This window comes from Caretta caretta, chromosome 1, assembly GCF_965140235.1.
Source record: "Caretta caretta isolate rCarCar2 chromosome 1, rCarCar1.hap1, whole genome shotgun sequence".
In the NCBI taxonomy this organism is placed as follows: Eukaryota; Metazoa; Chordata; order Testudines; family Cheloniidae; genus Caretta; species Caretta caretta.
This window is the reverse complement of record NC_134206.1, coordinates 222,414,370-222,433,942: the sequence shown is the minus strand read 5'-3', so window position 1 is coordinate 222,433,942 and position 19,573 is coordinate 222,414,370. Positions and strand designations below refer to the sequence as shown.

At 41.5% G+C, this 19,573-nt stretch overlaps 1 protein-coding gene across 2 annotated transcripts in view; it reads right to left on the bottom strand.

The window, feature by feature from the left end:
* The window catches only part of NTF3 (neurotrophin 3), a 60,323-nt gene that overhangs the window by 22,246 nt on the left and 18,504 nt on the right, over positions 1-19,573 (bottom strand). Inside the window, exon 2 of one of the 2 annotated variants that reach the window (XM_075120939.1) lies at positions 6,544-6,622. The exons of the other annotated variant lie outside the window; for it this stretch is intronic. The gene's annotated coding sequence lies outside the window, so the exon portion shown is untranslated. The remainder of the gene's footprint in view (positions 1-6,543; positions 6,623-19,573) is intronic. 2 annotated transcript variants of the gene reach the window in all.

The following is a 19,573-nucleotide window of genomic DNA, read 5'->3' as shown; positions in this document are numbered from 1 at the left end:
GATTGACGGTTGCCTATGAAATGAGCGCTCCATGACCAAAACATCTGTACCTGATTTTCAAAATAGATTCTTCACCTAATAAAAAAGCATATAGGTGTGCTGTATGAGAAGTCTTAGAAACAGAAGAGAACCTCTAGCTCAACATTTTTTGTTTTGTTCTCCTTCCTAGCAATTGACCCAGGAACTGGTCCTCAGATTGAGATTAGGTTTTAGAATGGTTTTCAAGGTTTGGGCTAGAGCAGTGGTTCTCAACCATGCAGGGGTCTTCCAGCGGGTGCATCAACTCATCTAGATATTTGCCTAGTTTTACAACAGGCTACATAAAAAGCGCTAGTGAGGTCAGTACAAACTAAAATTTCATACAGACTGACTTGTTTATACCAGACACTGAAATGTAAGTACAATATTTATATTCCAATTGATTTATTTTATAATTATGTGGCAAAAATGAGAGTCAGCAATTTTTTAGTAACAGTGTGCTGTGACACGTTTGTATTTTTAGGTCTGATTTTGTAAGCAAGTAGTTTTTAAGTGAAGTGAAACTTGGGGATACACAAAACTCCCTTTGACAGGGGTACAGCAGTCTGGAAAGCTTGAGAGCCACTAGGCTAGAGAATAAATTGAGATTAGACTGAAGGTTTGGATTAGATATGCCAAAATCTCTCAAACTATTTTTATGAAAACACCTCCAAAGCCGTGGCTTCTCCTGATATCTTGCATGCTCTCCCCCATGCAGAAAAAAATACATAAAAGCTAGATGTAAAAGTTAGGCCCTTTCCCATTTTGAATGCGATTTAGGAGCAAAATGATAGGGGTCATTTAAGATCCTGGGATTTGAATCTGAATACTCCTGGAGTTAGAAGGGGTTTGGATTAGAGGTTGTGGTTTTGGGCCATTTTTGCTTTTCTCATTTTACTGTTTACTTTAGCTTTATCAGTCTCTTTACATATTCACATAACAGTGTATCATTGGACAGGGAGTAATCCAATAATAACACAGCCATCTATACCCTTCAGTATAGCAGAAGACTGATCCTGAGTCAAACTAGGCAAATAACTGTTTTTTTGATTTGCTGGCTATTCTAAAAAAATTGTGGGGGGGAAGTTGTATGTCAACACAAAACAAATTTTAAAATTTTTGTGGTGAACCAGAAAGTTGAAAAAATTCATGGGTTGAACAAAGTGTTTTATTTGAACCGAAATAAAATATTTCAGTTTGTTGGTGTTTTAGCTTTTTAAACTTTGTTTTATGAAATTGAAGTAAATTTCAAATTAATACATTGTTTTGAATCAAAATGTGTCCTTTAAAAATGTTGAAACTAAATATTTTGATTTTTTGCTGATTTTTTTTTGTTTTGTAATGAAATAGTTCAGTGAATTTGACACAAATTTGCATTTTTCTCTGAAAAAAGGCGTTTGCCAAATTTTTTCGCCATGCTTTAGTCCTGTGGTTCTTATGCATACAAACTTGAGTAATAGACTCATACGTAGCAGGATACAGTCAGCAGCATTGTTATAAATTGTAACATGCTCTGTCCTGATGACAAATCTGCCATCATCTGCAGTGCATGGACTCAGCCCTGAGGGCTTCTTTATTTAGGGTGATGTTTGCACAAGTGTGGAAAAGAACTAGGCACCCACCTCCTTTTGAAAATCTTTTCTCTCCTAAAACTTCCAGTACAATCAACTGGGGAGAATGAAATGAGTAAGGACTCCAGAATTTGGCCCTATATGTTAGAATATTTTTACAACAAAATGTAAAGTTCTTAAAATGTTATTAGTTGTTCATTGTACCGCAGAAGGGCAAAAATACTGTCATGAAACAACAAGGCAAAATGCAAAAAAAAAAAAAAAAAAAAAGACACTCCCTGTTGCCAATCTATGGAGGAACAACAACAAATCCATGATCAGCACAAAATTTCCCTCAGACCCCCCGCTTCCTGCACACCACCCAGAAATGGGTCGGATACTCTTTAGCAAAAATCTGACTAATATCCCTTTGAAGCTTGAAATTTTCTTATGTAGTCCCTTGTCCTTTTCCCTCTTGAAAACATTAGTCCTCCTTGCTTCAGTTACTCTTCTGGGTAACATATTCCATATGTTGAATACCCTTTGCATGAAATAGTTTAGACTAAACCCTCTTTTTATCCCCATGTCCTAATTTTAAGGTTTTACCACTGTGAAGGACTAATCTGGATCAGTTTGATCAGACTCTCCCATTTTATAAATGGCATTTAACTTACCACACATTCTCCTCTTTTCCATGACAAATCCCAACCGGGTCTTTCTTTATAAGAGCTGCTATTATAAACTCCTTTAAGTTCTACAGCTAATTGAACACTGCTCTCTGACTTAGCTCATTATGATACTATTTGCTTTCATTCAAGTGCATTTTTAGAGTAATGCAACACAGAAGCCTATTGTTGTTGTTTCCCCCCCACAACTGCTTCACTTTGGGGTAAATGCCAAAAGGAGGGGGGAGGGTGTCACTTAATAGTGGCTTCCAATGCATTTTTTCTCTCCTTTGCATACAACATGACTTTTCTCTGAGGCATTTATTCCTTTTTATTCTAAAATTGCATTGAACATCTGTAAATCAACAGCATAATTGTTATTGCTCCTTGTTGTGAGGTACAAGTTATTCACTAGAAAACTGCCCAGGCAGTGAAGAGAAACACAACTGTCTAATGCTTTATTCTCACCATGGATCCCTGCTGTCCTCTGGGCCTCACACTTCTCTCAGTTATACTAGTGCAAACAGTGAGGAAACTCCAGTGGGATCAATGGAATTAAACTGGCATAAACCCAGTGTGATTGAGAGAAGCATTAAACCCTCTGTGTGCACCTCCTGTTCAGTGCTGAACGACCAGTGCAGTATTTACAGCCAGAATTCTTTTCTGTTATCTAGCTGATTTAATTGTGGCTTAATTTTACCAATGTCTAGTTTGCACTGGTAAATCTACAGGTGAAAGATAAACCGTTACAATCAGTTTTAAACTGATATAAGTCCTCATGCAAAAGTTGCACTGGTTTACCTAACTATCTAAGGTATGTATCTGGTCCCCATCACTGTAGTGTCTGAGTGCCTCACAATCTGTAATGTATTTACCCTTGCAACACTCCTGTGAGGTAGGGAAGTGCTATTATCCCCCTTGCACAGATGAGGAGCTGAGGCACAGAAGGACTAAGTGACTTGCCCAAGGCCCTATGGGAAGTCTGTGGCAGAGCAAGGATTGAAATAAACAGATTTAAGTTAAATTTGTGGGATTTCTGAGTGTAGACAAGCCCCAAACATCACAGCTAAAGTTCAGAATACTCAATCTGTAGAGTAAAAACATTGAAAAGATGGACCATGTGCAGGCTAGGTCTTCAGGGACCAGAGATGGGGCAGGATCCTTCCGTCTTATGCTCCATTGCCACTACTGTAGCCTCAGGGATTTACTACTCCACAGTTGCACCCTCCTTCCATAGGAGGGTTTAGATCCAGATAGGCACTATTTGCAAGCCTCAAACTAGCCTTCGTATTTCCCACCAACTATCCCACACACTGCTGCGGAAGAAGTCCCTATCTGCCAAGCACCGCAGTGTAAATAGCTTCTTAAGGTTGGAATAGCAGCCACGGAATGGCCCCACTGTATGGACCGGTGAGAGAGATTCTTTCCACCTCCCCCGCAAAGGAACTCCCAAGTAACACACACGCTACAGCTGGAGATGTGCATGGAGGACACGGATCTTTAATTGAACTAATTTACAGGGCGGGAAGGACAGCTGTACTCAGTCTGCCTACTGAAGTCGTTTATATATACTGACTGTTCTGAATTTTTGTCTGCCACCAAAACGTTATGGCAATAATGCAGGGAATGTCTTGGTACTGGGGCAGTGTGATCAAGGGCATATAGAAGGAGCTAGACTGGTAGCAGGAGGAGTATGTGTGCTCTATTTTTGGTTGTCCCTGTCAGGGTGGAGCAGACATCTTGTTATCCTCAGGAACCTGCCCTCAAATACTCTATCTGTGGTGTCTGGGAATAGTGTACACCTTAGATTCCTGAGTCTGGGCTGGAGATCTGGCCCTTACAGAAAAGGGATCAAGCGGCAAAATCCTAGATTTTTAAATCTAAAGTCAAAGTATTGGGATTCAGGGTTTTGGTTTAGCCATTTCACTGCAGTTCAAACTATGTAATAACTAGTGTAAAAAACTATAGTGAATCTTGCAGAAATGGCTTCTGCCTCAATCTTACTCCAATCAACTATACTTGTTTATCTATACAGTACTTCTAATTCAAAGGTCTGGGTTTGAGGGGAACAGCAGGGTTGACAACTTTGCTCCTTAGGCACAATGAAACTTATCTACTCGAAAGGGAAAGCTTTTCTATGTAGGAGACAGCTGTCTCAGGGGCTGGTCTAAGGCAAGTGCAAGGCACACATCTTTGACCTGCCATCTCTAATATAAGCACATAGCAATGTGTACAATAAAAACAAAACAAGCAAAAATAACCACCCACTAAAACAAAACATTCCACTGTATGTACCATTCTCCCTCTGGGGAGAGGAAGAACAAACTCTGTGTCACAAATATTAGTCATACCACTTATCGTACAACTGGAAGGCGCTCAGATACTATGGTGATGAAAGCTGTATAGGAATCCATAGGCTAGAATACAATTGTATAGAGAGTGGAAAAGAACAATAAATAGCAAACAACTAAGCAGTCATTAACTGATGGCTCCTGGGTAAAGTGAAATCATTGGCGAATAAATCTTGCAAAAGACTGAAGAAACTAGGGTTGCCAACTTTCTAATTGCACAAACTGAACACCCTCGCCCTGCCCTGAGGACCTGCCTCTTCTCTGAGGGCCCCCCCCACTCACTCCATTCCCCCACCCTCCTTCTCTCACTGTCCCCCCACTCTCATTCACTTTCACCGAACTGGGGTAAGGGGTTGGGGTGAGGGAGAGGGTGAGGGATCCAGCTTGGCTGGAGCTGCAGGCTCCGGGAAGAGGTCACAAATGTGAGGGGTTTTAAGGTGTGGGAGGGGGCTCTGGGCTGGGCAGGGGGTTACGTGTGTGTGGGGGGGTGCAGGCTAGGAGCTCGGTGTGTGGGCTCTGGGGTGGGGCCAGGGATGAGGGGTTTGGGGTGCAGGAGGGGGCTCAGGCCTGGGGCAGAGGGTTGGGGTACAGAAGGGAGTGTGGGCTTTGGGAGGGGGTTTGGGTGCAGGAGGGGGCTCAGGGCTAGGGCAGGGGGTTGGGGTCTGGCAGGGGGTTCAGGGTGTGGGCTCTGGCTGGGTGACTTATCTCAGACAGAGCCTGGAAGCGGACAGCATGTCTGGCTGCAGGCATCGCCCCCGCAGCTCCCATTGGCCATGGTTCCCGGCCAATGGGAGCTCCAGAGCTGGTGCTTGGGGTGCCAGAAGCGCATGGAGCCCCCTGGCTGCCCCTCTGCCTGCCCTAGGAGCCAGACATGCTGGCCGCATTCAGGAGCCACGCAGAGCCAGGGCAGGCAGGGAGCCTGCCTTACCGCCGCCGACCGGACCCGCCAGGGTCCCTTTTCAACCGGGTGATCCAGTCGAAAACCAATTATTTGAAGTTTCTTTTAGGGTTGCCAGGCATTTGAACATGTGGTGTTATGAAGAGGAGAGGGGTTCTGAAATATTTAAATGACAAAGGGAGAAGGGGGAGAGTCCCAAAGACTTGAGATATTGTCAACTCCAAGAGTTCAAAAATCTGTGTTGGGCCCCCAAATTATGAGATTGGCTTAAAAATCATGAGGTTTTAAGAAACAAGAGATTTTGGGTGTGTTTTTTATTGGCCTTCTGTTTTTCTGAGCCTTTTGGGCTGCACTTGACTCAAGATTTGACACAGACTTTTCTTTGCAGCCAGGCCACCTACAAACTTTTTTTTTTTTAAGTGTAAAACCCGAAAGCTGAGTCTCCTGTCATCACAAGACTCTACGAGCTGCAGTCTTAAGAAAATCATCAAATATTAAGACACACAAAAATTGCAAGAGTTGGCAACCCTAAAAAAAGAAGTGGCAAATATTTAAAGACTGAAATAGTACAGTGAATCATGGTGAGAAGACAAAGAAATGGAGCAACCTGGAAGTTGGCGAATAATAGAAGAAGAAAGTTTTGCTGATAGTCTGAAATATAAGAGTGAGGATTTTCCCATGACTTCAGTGGGTCTAGGATTTGATTTTCAGAACCAGATCCTTAGCTGGTATAAATTGGTGCAGCTCTATTGACTGCAATGGAATTACTCTGGTTCATATAATCTCAGGACCTGGCCCTTAATGTACAGGAAAACTAGAGAAATAACCACTGACCCAAATTCCACATCCAAATAGGATATCAAGGTTTAAAGGGGATCAGGCATTCAGCTGGTGTAAATCAGCATAACTCCATATACTTCAGTGATCCTATCCCAATTTACACCAACTGTGAATCTCGCTCATTATACTGATAGACTTAGACCTGGTCTACACTGGGGGGGGGGGGGCGGGGGAATCAATCTAAGTTACGCAACTTCAGCTACGTATTTAGATCTACTTACCACGGTGTCTTCACTGTGGTAAGTTGACAGCTCATGCTCCCCTGTTGACTACACCTGCGCCTCTTGCTCCGGTGGAGTACTGCAGTTGACGGGAGAGAGCTTTGGCGGTCAATTTATCGCGTCTAGACTAGACGCAATAAATCAACCCCCACTGGATCGATCACTGCTCATCGATCCAGTGGGTAATGTAGACAAGCCCTTAGACATTTCACAGCTGCTAGGTGTATATCTACTTGTATTTAACAAAAACAAACAAAAATGCTCCAGTGCACTATAAGTTGAAATATATTAAGGACAGAGCACTATGTATTAGCATGTGTGAAGCATTCCTATTTTATGTCTTGGTGCCAGTTGCACTTGATTTTAACCAGTGTCCGCCAGGTCAAAGACTTGCATCTTCATTTCCTTATGAGAACTTTTTAACAGTGAGAGTAATTAATCCTTGGGACAGTTTACCAAGGGTCATGATGGATTCTTCATTACTGACAATTGTTAAATCAAAATTGGCTGTTTTTCTGGAAGATCTGCCCTAGGAATAATTTTGAGGAAGTTCTATGGCCTGTGTTATACAGGAAGTCAGACTAGATGCTCACAAATGGTCCCTTCTGGCCTTGGAATCTATGGATCTATGAAAACTCTCCCCCTCCCACTTCCAGTTCCTGTTAAGGCTCTAGAATGTTGATAACATTTTTTTGGATCTCTGTATAAAGTAGAATGCAAGTGGGCACTGCTGCATGCACAGCTCATTATTGTGTTTACTGGTACTGGATGGCTTATTACTTATCTAGGCCCTACTAAAACATCCTTGTACTATTGATACACCTTCCCACATGCTGACTTGTGTTCTTAGCCCAGGTGTTAAATCTTGTTTTATAATCTGTCCAGTGCTCCGGCACAATAGAGCAGTGATCTTGATTAAGGCCACTAGATGCTAATGTGGTACAAATAATCATAACTGTATACCAAATAGAGCAGATTGTATACACATACAAAAGCTGGCTTTACAAAGCATTTGTGAACCAATCCTATTGTTTGCAAGTTTATGTGGTCTTTGAAAATATTTGACAAATTTCACAAATGGATGAATTGGGAAACATCTTCTATTGGCATTTAATCTTCAGAATTCAAGGTTCAGAATCTGGCACACAGATGGATAGTGAGTCAAAAATATTCATTCTATGCGGAACGCACACAACTGTGATTGAATACATGTATTCAGTTTCAAAGCTTTGTGAATGCTAAGTGCCTCAAACATGGTTGGATCAAGCTGACACATGACTAGTCACAAAATAACTCACAGGATTTTCTCTCGGTATTCTATCAGAGAGGAAGGATGGCCCAGTGGTTAGGACACTAGTTTGAGACTTGGGAAACCTAGGTTCAGTTCTCTGCTCAGTCACAGACTTTCTCTGTGACCTTGGGCAAGTCACTTAATTTATCTGTACTATGGGGATAATAGCACTTTGCTACCTCACAGGGTGTTGTGAGGAAAAATATATTAAAGATTGTGAAGCATTTAGAAACTACAGTAACAGGTGCCATACAAGTACCTAAGACAGAGAGCCAGCTCTAAGACCTAAGATTCTGTGCTTGCCTTTGCGCATGCACAATAAATATTTTGTATCTGGTGATATGAACTCGTCAGGTTGAAGACCCATTTCGTGGTGGTTGCCATCTTGTGTTCTAGAATCCAAGCTCTTACGGCTGTGAAGAAAACCTTCAGCTTGTGATCCATACGTAAACCAATACTGTAATGGCAGTTTGAGCTGCACCAGTGAAAGCCACTTCCTTAGACATGTTGCAACAAGTGTAAAAAATGATTGGTATTTGTGCCACTCATTTCAAATCAGGGTAAGCCATGCCTCTGCAAGTCACTGTTTTCATTGGTGCAGCATACGTATGGTAAGGGGTTTGCATCGATGCAGCTATATTGGTGTAACTGTAGCAGGAGCTAAAATCCCAGTGTAGACAAGCCCTTGGGCTACAGATAGCTTGAAACAATTACTCTGAGAGGTATTATGACCATTTAAATGCCAACATAAGGAACTATTTCACTACTACTATCGTGGACCACATAATAGCTTGTCTACACACACACACAAGTGGCACTGATTTAACTAAAGCAGGTTAAAAATGGATTTAGCTAATTGGTGCAAACCCCTTGTTTGGACATGTTTATTTCTGTCATTAATATAAATCGGTAAGGAATCAACTTAAGCTAAATTTAAATATGCCCCTGTTAATACTAAATAAGTCTCCACACACACACATGCATGAACAACTGAATCTATTAATTCACTCTTTTTGTTATTTAGGGGAAAGTTTGTGTAATCCAGCTCTTAATAGGGAGATGGCTTCATAGATCACTTCTCATTACATCCTGGCATGGCAACCACAGTGATTGCTGACATGGAAAACTCAGGAAAGTACTTAATGAAATGTAGCAGCTGGAAACAAAGAGAACTAACACTAGGGCTGGAATTTTTGAAGCTGCCTAACACTACCCAATTCTGAGTGTCAAAATCCCCTGAATGGCTTTGAAAGTCTCACCCACGTGACCAGACATCTCTACAGACTACTGACAAGTATTCCATGGACCATAGTTTGGGATATCCTCTTCTAAGGAAGTCTCTGTAGCATGGTTTGACATTTATAAATAGTCCTGACACCTAAACCAGACAGCAAGGTGGTTGGAGAGCTCTTCCATTACGTTCTAAATGTGGCATCTTAGGGACGTCCTGCTCTTTCCATCACCACGTAGTTTGCCAAAGGTGGAATTTGCTTTTGTAATTTAGCATTGTGGAAAAGTATAATCTGGTAGGATATTCTCAAACTAGCCAAAGCGTAGCATCCCTTGGGAATGTTAGTATGTGGAGTTTTGGAAAACTGTCTGCCACAGAGTTTATTTAAAAAAAAAAATAGTAAACCGTTTTATAGGCCAAAGTGTAGAGGTTGCTCGAATGTACTGCAGTCAGTTTCCCTTTCCATAAACATCAGATTTGCATCCCAAATTCCAAGAAAGAAATGGCAAAGGGTTGCTCTCCTGTCTTACTTACCTAGCTAGAGTTACATTTTGCTAGCAGGAAAAAAAAATCTCCTGGAAAATGGACACAGTGCAGTGAGTTACCTCATAAGAAAGGAGTTAAGTTGCGATAGTGTTGCTGGTCCCAGAACCACATTCTTCTTGTTACTCTCTGCCATCCATTGACCCAGGAAACCAGAGATAACTAGCATTAATGATGCTGCATGTCTTTTAGTTCCTTTTGTGACTCTGAGGATACACCTGGCCTGTTCCGTGAAGGCTGAACTCATGGGCCATACGACACGTATAGTATATGCAGAAAGATTTGCAACTCAGGAGTTTCCATGGACTCTGTTCATTTGTCTTTAGGTATTTTTAGGTCTCTGTGTAAATATTTTACATGTTCTATGATATAGCACATTTAGGGCCTGATCCAACACCCAAGAAAGTCCATGTGAGTTTTTTCCATTGTCTTTGGTGGCAGTTGAATCAGGCCCCCAGAGCTGTGAGAAACACCTAAGGGAAGCTTAAGGAATAAATTACTTAATGGGTCAAGATGAAAATACAGGATCTCTTTGGTATTCCATAATCCTCCATGTACTCAGTGATACTGTATGTCAGATATTGGAGACTAGAGTCTGTTATCCCCTAAATCCCATTACCCACATCTATGCCAAACACTGGGGACCATCATCTCTTTACATCATTTCTGTAAGCACTGTGACTAAGAGATGTTAGTTCTGGGAATCAGAAAATGTTAAATAGTGAGGTCATTTGCTGCTGCCTCTCCCTTCGGGGCATGATGCTTCCAGACATGACAACATTCAAGACAGAAAGGAACACCAGTTCACAGATAGGTTAAGTATCCAGCATGAAGGCCTGTAGATACTCTTATGCATGCAACATTCACCCAACCCTTGAGGCTCAACTCTGGTTGCTGTTTCTTTCAAATAGGCTGTTCCTACCTCAATGATACCTTGAAAGGTACCCATGTTAAAGAGAACATATCTGTAAACTGTCAGCTATTTAAATTACCGTTGTTTTCCTTCCCTGTCATCCCATTTGTGCAGTCCTCCAATTTTTTTTCCTGAGCCTCAACATCAACACGCACTTTTTTTCAGTGAGTTCTAATTAGAACTACAGGTTCCTCGCCGTACTGTCTCCATGAGTATGTTACCTCCCTGGGAATCTGACCATTTGCTGATGTCCGAGTTTTGCAACCATTCACAACGGTGCACAGCTAGGATCTTACAAAACAAAAATCCCTGTATCTTTTATGTTAGAAGGAGAAGAGGTTATAAGTAGGGTGAGTTGAGAAACAGTCAGTTCTTTGGATGGAAATTTTTTGAAAAAAAATTCTTTAACTTCCAAATTTCCATTTTTGATGGAAAAATGACCCCCCCCCCATTTGTTTCCTTTTTTGTCCCTCTTTGCCTTCTTCCCTCCCCCCTTGATTCTTTTTTCCATTTTGACATGAGAAAAGGAAGAAAAATGGAGAGAAATGGGGAAGGAAAATGAAAACCAATTTTTGTTTGGTATTTTTCTATTGAAAAACTGGACAAATTTGAAAGACTTCTTAAAAAAAAAAAAGGCTGGGGGGGGGGGAGGAGACTATTTTTCACCAAAATGTGTTTTGGAAAAAAAAAATCTTTTGACCAGACTTATTATTAAGGGACAATGATAGTAGGAGAACTGAGGAGTGAGAGGCAGGTGGGGAAGGACAAGGGAAGCACTGAGCCAGAGAAGAAAATCGTAGGTTTTAAGACACCCCCCCCCCCCCCCACACACACACACACATACTACATCATCAAAGTATCAAGTTGCTCTGTCAACAGCAGTTGGTGGCCTGACACCTTCTTTATTCACTTTCTGTTCCAGAACTGAAACTGGGGACTACTCCTTATTTCACATTCATGGACAGGTTATGACCGGCTGCTGTGTAAATGTGCACAGTTGGGAGCGAGACACCAGGCTTCACCTACCTTTTTTTGTAGTTCCCCACTGCAGGGCCAGTCTCAGTTATTACACTGCCTAGAACTGCTGTTAGCATTTCCTCCTCACCCCTTTTGGGGGGGTGGGGGAGGGGAAGATGAATCCTGGCCTCCTACCCCATTGCACTGGCTATTTCAGCTGACTGTGAAAAGGAGCACACTCAGAAGGATGTAACAATTGCCACACTCCTACTGCATGCTAGGGAGTCCTGAGGGGCACTCTGTGAGCAAAGAGGCTGTCTTTGGCAATTAAAGGAAAGAGAGTGGACTGAGAAATGAGAAGAGGAGCAGCTGCCTCTGCCAATGTGAGAATTCTCACCGACAGCTTAGAGTGGAGAGAGGTGAGCAGAACAAGGGCGATTGACTTGCAACCCCCCAGAGTCTATGGATATGATAGCGATGATTGTATTCAAAATAAACGTGATTGGTCACTACTCGTCAGTTAAACTGGCTGCGCGTATTCTGAGGTTGCCAAGGCACACTTGGTAGTCTCTCTCCATGGTTCTTCAGTGGCAGCTTCAGCTGGTGGTACCTCTGGGCTCCTCAATACAGCCTCTGGGGCCCTTTCTCAAAGCTGGCCTCTGGGGCCAGGCTAATATCAAGCTCTTAAGCAGCATGTCCTGTCTTTCCTGTAGAACTATTTCCAGGAAGTGCAAGCACATGTAACTTCCTTTCATTTTTTAGGGTGGAGAGAAAATAGGAATTTCCATCCCACAGGTAATTCTAATATTTCTCCATTTTTTTCATCCCACGTTGGGGATGTCACAGAACAAAAAATGCTTAAATGTTGTGGATAGAAAATATCAAAATGCTTCATTTCAGTGTGTTGAGCCAAATTGAAATGCCTCTTTTTGAATTAGTCGAACATTAAACTTCATTTCCCTTTCTCCATCTCCCATGATGTGTTAGTCACATGACTCCCATGATGCACCATGCAGGTCAGTCAAAGGGAGATCACATCTTGCATCATTGGAGATGTAGTCTGACCACACAGCCTGTCCAATAGGGAATAGTGGGGGCCCAAAAATGGGAACAGGAAGCATGACCCCCCCTCCCCAAAAGGCTACACAGCATCATGGAGTTTAATGTTAAACTGATTTGAAACAGCTTTTCAATTTGGTTCAACAAACCAAAATTAAATATTAATATTTTCATCAGTGCATTGAAAATTGATAAAATGGAAGTTTTCCATTGAAAAACCATTTTAGTGAAAAATTCTTGACCGGGAGTCTACTTATTTTTTAAGATGTGAAGATTGCGTGGACCCCCACTTTAGGACCAAATTCTCAGCTGGTATAAAAGTGACTAAAAGGACTTCATTGACTTCAGTAGGGCTACCCTGATATACACCAGGTTAGGATCTGGTCCTTTGTGTTTTAAATTGTTTATTTTAATTTAATATAATCAGCATCCATATTGACTGATCAAAATAGTGCACAGAGAGAGAAGAAAGCACCATCACCCCTTGTAAAATCTTAAATCTACAAGAGTCAAACCCAAAGAAAGTAAGAACAGAAGAAAGGTAGAATTAATTGAAGAAGATAAAAGTATCAAAGCAATCCAGTGAATACAGACACAGCAAAAAGGGAAGCAACCTTCCATAAATGTATTGTGCTAGTCACCCATACATAATAATTTAGACTTGAACAATAAAGGGCATTTAGCCAAATGGATGCAGTCAGAACAATCAGTAACATTTTTATTATAAACAAACTAAAGATTATTTTCTTGTCAAGAACACTAGATTTCAATAACGTAATCATCTGAACTGCACTGACTCTCCAACACTTCATTTTTCTTGGACTAGGGCAGCTAAGTAATTTAGCATCATTGCAACCCTTTTAAAAAATTATCAGCTATCAAGAAAAGCTTGGCCAGAACAATACAGTGATATCAATTTCTAGTAGCAAATTCAGTTTTCCATAACAATATATTTTCTTCTTGTGCTGCCCATGCTATCTGGAATACCATTTTTCCTTTCCCTTTGAAGAAGGGAAACCATAGTGTTTCCAAATTTAACACATAACTTGGTCTTTGAATCAGACTGATATAAAAGTTAAGAGTATGAGATGGAATGGATTTGGCTGCTTGATCTTATGGAGATTTAGAAGGGATGTAAATTTAAGTGCTGTTTTCTGGAACCTTTCATGATCTGCAATGATAAACACATTTTTGTTCAGAAAAGTGGATTATAACAATGTAGACACAATGTTATAGAGATCCTTTCCTTGCATGCCCTCTCTTGGCTCTAACACAGGTCGCATTTTTTACAATTATTTCCCACTATCTCCAGTTCACAGACTGTGCACTGCTGTGCTGTAAAGATTACAACCTTAAGGGCCTTACAACTTTCTCTGTGAGAAACCTTCAGTTTTCTCATAATTTGGGGGCTTTACAATCGATAATCCACAGGCAGAGTGTAAAATCCTTCAATTTTATCATCTCTTTTTGTGCCTTCAGTTAAGTAGTGTTTTCTTCCACTTCACAAACCCAGAGATTATGGACATCAATTGCTCCTCATGAGTCTTAATAGCTGTAAGAATTTGTACTTAATGAAGTGACTCCAGCCTCAGCTGAATGAAATTGTTGGTGTTGATTATGATATAGTAAAAGCAATTAAAAAGTCAGCATTTGCCAACCATAACCACAGATGTCTACTCCCCTAAATAGGGGAGACACAGTGCTAATCTCACATACCACTGTGTGATTTTTTTTTAAAGGGGACAGCAGCATTTAGCTATGTCCCTAGAACGTACAGTGGGTGTTGCAACATAACTACACATAGCATAATCAGGAGAAACCATATTTTGACATTTACGTGTCACTCATGGGTTTGAAAAGATGATAAATGTGAAGGGGAAAGGTAGTATTTTCAGGTGCCCTTCAGATTATTCATCATGTAGGTATCCGTGGAAAAAATGCTTCTGACTTAAAAAAAAAAAAAAAAAAAAGTCTCCTAGGAGGTCCATCTTTACAGCTGTGTCGTCTACTATATGCATACAACAAGCAGAGCCCCAAAGCAAATGCCTTTATGCAAAGAGCCACCTTTAAATCACAGTCGAGTTCGTATTTGGCTAGTCTGTCTTGCTCAGTTCCAGTAGAGTAAGTGCAGTATGTTCTGAGCTGAAATGCAGCATAGCCATTAATCAACTCCCCTGTAAAATGAAGTTCCAGGAGTTTTTAAATATATAGTACAGATATGAGCTGTGGGATTTTTCCTGTAAACACTCCATCCCAGTAATACTTCATACCTCACCAAGCACCTTAACTTCACCAGCCAGCATAGCATGTACAGCCTCATAACTTCCATCAACCTCACCTCCACTGTGGTGTCATCCTTAGTTTCTCTAGTTATCCAGTTCAGGTCAAGAGACGTACAGCAGTAGCACCCAATCCCTTCCTGGGAGCATCAGTGGTCTAGTAGGAAATTGCACTAGGGGCAGAAAATACCACCAGCCAAAGCTTTCAAGGGTCTTACATCTGAGGCTCCTGGCAGTAGTTCAGCATTGGCCAGAGTCCTGGTAAATGCCCCCAATACCCAATTCCTTCCATGGGGACCCACAAAAGCCAGTTACCTGGAATAGCAACAGCAATGTTCAGGCTTGTACAAATGGGTATGAAAAAGCAGTAAGGACTCACTTTCTCAGAAAAGTTCCTGAGAACAGAAGCAACCAAGAGTGTGTCAGGGCTCCAGCTGACTGGAAGTTACCCTCACCCCATGCTTTAGCTATTAAAACAATTCTGGGGGTTTACACTCGATAGTCTAGGTATAAAATCCTCAGTCTTGGTAGAGAACTGGAATTCAGTTTTCTCTTGTACTCTGGTATGGAAAGTCCACACACTTTTAAAACTTGAAAGGCCCAGAGGAGTTGGACTCTTGTCTGAGTTTCCAGTGCCTGCTTCTCTGGAACAAAAAATTGGCAGGTGGGTATATATACTGAGTACCCCCAAAAGGGATTAGGGGAAAGGGGCCTCTCTGACTGTGCTCCTGGAGGCAGGACAGCCAGGCCAACCCCAGACTAAGTTAAAAAGATGGTGTAATATACTTCAAGACATGGGCCTATTGGATGAACACCGAGTATTATGAAGGAGAATGAGGATCTGGCAATTTCTCCAACAGGCAAATCTGCCCAGTCTGATCCATGTAGAAGACAGGAAATAACTCCCAGGGCTCAACTGCTGCTCACTAGAGCTATTCACATGAGCAAGGTGACCAGCACTGGATCCCTCATATTCAAAGACCCTTAGTCCTACTCAAGTAATCTGTCTCCAACAGTCCCATCTAGTCGTAATCTGTCTCCAACAGTCACATTGACTTCAGTGGACTTTGGATCAGGTTTTCATAGTTTAAATTGGAAACTGTGTGTACAGCCTTTGATTATTGTTTTAGAACCTTCTCTGTGCTACCTTTCCATTTGCTTCAGTGAGGAAAAAAACCACCAAACAAAAACAACCTGTATTTTACATTTGCTTCTCCAGCTACAGCCCAATCCTGCTGGGTACTGAGTGGCCTCACCTGCGATTGAAATGAATGGGCCTGATGCTGCAAGTGTTAAATATCCACTGACTCCCTTGGGAGCTGAGGCAGTTTGCAGGACTGTGGGGCCTTTGTAATGCGGTGCTCAGGGAAGTCCTCTACTTTTAAATATACCGAAATAATTTACTTTGTATTATCTTGGACAAGCTTCTAGTGTGATGATAAAAGCATGTGTTGGTCTCACTGATTCCTGACTTAAAAGGCTGCAGTGACTTGATTTTTCATTTGACTTTTCTTTGGAATGAGTGTGTCTCAGTAATTCGTAACCCACTTAAGATATTCGTTTAGCTTAACTAAATGGGAACAATGTTTCATTTTTCAGTGGTGATGCTGCACATCCAACTTTCAAGACTCTCAGCATTAGCCTTTGGACTCTGTTTTAAACCTATAAATCAAGCTCTAAGCACAATGTGTTTTTGTGTCTGTTGAATATTCACTTGTTTGTTCTTATCAATATCCAGTATATGTATTTTTGTATTGTTCAAATAATTTGTTTATCTGATTTTGGACATGAGAGTAGATTTATGCAAGTCCCCGAGAAAAGGTTAATGTGTCAGTTTGGATACTGATGAATACATGTGTGAGAAACTGGTACAAAATCCAGGTTAACATGGCCTGGAGGAATAAGCAGAGTAGGTATATTTCACCCCTGTGCAGAAGGCCAGCATAAGGCTTCCCAAGTGCTATTGTGAGGCTTCAGAGGTACCTATACTTCCAGCTTGTTCTCCGCCCAAGGGTATATTTTGCCTGGGTTTGGCAGTTGGGAAGCTGAGCTCTAATCCTGGTTCTGCTACTGACATGGGACCTGGTTCTTCTCCCTTTGAAATCAATGACAACAATTCCATTGACTTCAGCAGGATTCATCCCTTGCTGTGTGGCCTTTGGGCAAATCATTTTAACTCTGTGCCTCAGTTTTTCCCGCCTGTAAAATGTGGATATTAACACTTCCCTACCCCACTGAGCTGTGAAGATTAATTAGCGAATCTTTGTTCGGTGATAGGGTCAAGAAAAATGCTATATGAGCTAAATATTATTACCCCTTCCATAGCAGAGAACAACCTGAACCAATGCATGAAGGAATTTAGTGTTATCTTTAGTCTCATTAGTGCCCAAGCATACTTATCTACTTTCTGAAGAAATTCTAAAGACCAGCCCAGCCAGCTTTCAGTATCCTTGGACCAAGTTCTGCCAATGGTGAAGCATGGGCACAGGTTAGGGCAGAATTTATCCCTGTGTTTCTAACAGTCTCTTTGATCAAGGGAGCAATAAGAGTGGGCTGAGAACCTGGTGGTCAATGTCAAGGTTGTCCAGCTCCATGCAGGAAACAGAATAGGAAAGATAACAGACTTTGCCAGGCCCTGGTCAGATATTACTGACAGTGTCCTGAGGGGAAGCCCAGCCAGGCTGCAACAAGGAGGATATATCAGACCTGTATATAATTGATTACTCCAGCCTTATACTTAGACATTAGTGTATCCACAGGTAGGAAAAGCACTTTACGTGGGTGAAGACCGTCCCTACCATGTGGATCTTACAATCTAGGCTTTATGTAAACAAGGAGAGTCTTAATTTGAAACCATTAGAGCAAGTTTGTGAGGCCCTTACTCACACTGTAATGCCATTGACTTAATCTTTGTCCTTTTGAAGACAATGGAGTTACTCAGGTGATTGAGGAAGGGATTTCTTATGTGACTGTGAGTTTGCGGGATCAGGCTAGTAGACAACACAACCTGAAATGTCTCAAAACATGCACCCACAAGTTATATGTAACTGTCCATCTCTAAATTCAATGGCTGTGCAAACAACCTAGTAGGTTAAGGACAGAAAATTGAATATTCATAATAGGCATTGCCCTAAACCAGGCAGGTGGAACCAATGCAAACATTCTTCAATGTGTGAAAGGAAAGTATAGTAAATAAAGCCTGATGTTGCAGTGACAGACCACAATTCTCTCAGAGCAATGAACGTGAGGCTGTGAAATAAATAGAGATAAATGAGTAACACTTCTAAAATGAATTAAACCTCAATAGGTTTAGATGACTGGATGACTTATGCAATTGGAAATGAAAATGAGAGCTAGGGCTTGGTTCCGGCGCCCACCCTGGCTCATATGTGCCACTCCAGTGCCATATATGGACCACAATGGAGTAACAACAGCACAGGGAGAACTCCCTTTGTGCAGGAGCAGCACAGAGCTAATATAAGTATCCATACATTGATCCCTTGCAGGCCCAGTGTTGTGGGAAGGGCCGGGATGGCTCGGTTGGGGTGTGCTCAATGCCAATGTGATTCTGGGCTCCAGTGCAGTTTGTAGGCAGCCATGAGAAGCTGCCACATGTTGGAGCTGCAGTTACCGCAGGGTGGCTCAAAGGGGATTTAAAACCATCATTGCCCCACCTCTCTTTGTGCTGTGCTTCCTGGAGAATCTGCCCCATAGCCTTTCACCTACAGCTTAGGAATTCAAATTCAGCCCAGTTTGATAGTTATGGAAAGAAGTTACCATTAAGGTGCTGTTTGGTGAGTTGGTGATCTGAGTGCATTTCTTAGAAAGACAGTGACAAACATCATATCCACACCTGTATTAATTGTGCTCCTCATAGGAATCTCTAGAAAAAACTGGCACGGAGGAGCTTTGGAGAAGCAGTAGACACTGAATTCTGCTCTTAACTCCTAGAAGTTGTCCCTGTTAGTCAGAGCTTGATACATATTGATGGAGGACAGAATATGGGAATCAAAATTCTGTTCCCATGTTGGGCATAAACAAAAATCCAGGTTTTGTCAGTCAAGCACTAAATAAACTTAGAAACCCTAAATATGTCTGTCTTATTTAAATAATCATCATCCAGATTTAAAAAAGAACTAACAAAATATATAATATCTGGTTTCAAATCTCCATAAATAATTGCATGTATTTTCACATAATTATTCAATTAATGTTTTCTGTTTGTTTAGCACCTTTTATTCATAGGGATCCCAAAGAACTTTGCAACAAGTATAGAAAAAGCACCATGTAAATGCAGCCATCTTTGCATTGGAGAACAGCAACCACTATGTACGCTGCACAGAAAGAGGGGGAAGGGAAATTCTGGCCAAGAAAACCTCACTCACCCTTTTAAAAAGCACTATACAATCTTTAATGTCCACACAGAGTAGACAGGAACTCAGTTACACTTTAACTGTAATAAGAAGCTGAAAGACATCATTCAAGAATACCACCAAATAAAAATAGCCTAGAAGGAAGGGCAAAATTTGCATGAGCGTATACCAAATATTAAACAGTAACAATTATGTCTCAGGTAGCAACTTCAATGCTAAAGTGTTTCCTCATTACAGAGAACTGTTTATCCTCTCATAAAAGTCTAGCACAGAGCAGGTGTTGGAAATGGAAATGCAATTTCCCAACTAGGCAAGCATCCAATACTTATGAGCCAAACCTATGAAAACAACTGAAACTAAGCCCATTGCAGATAGGGACAGAAC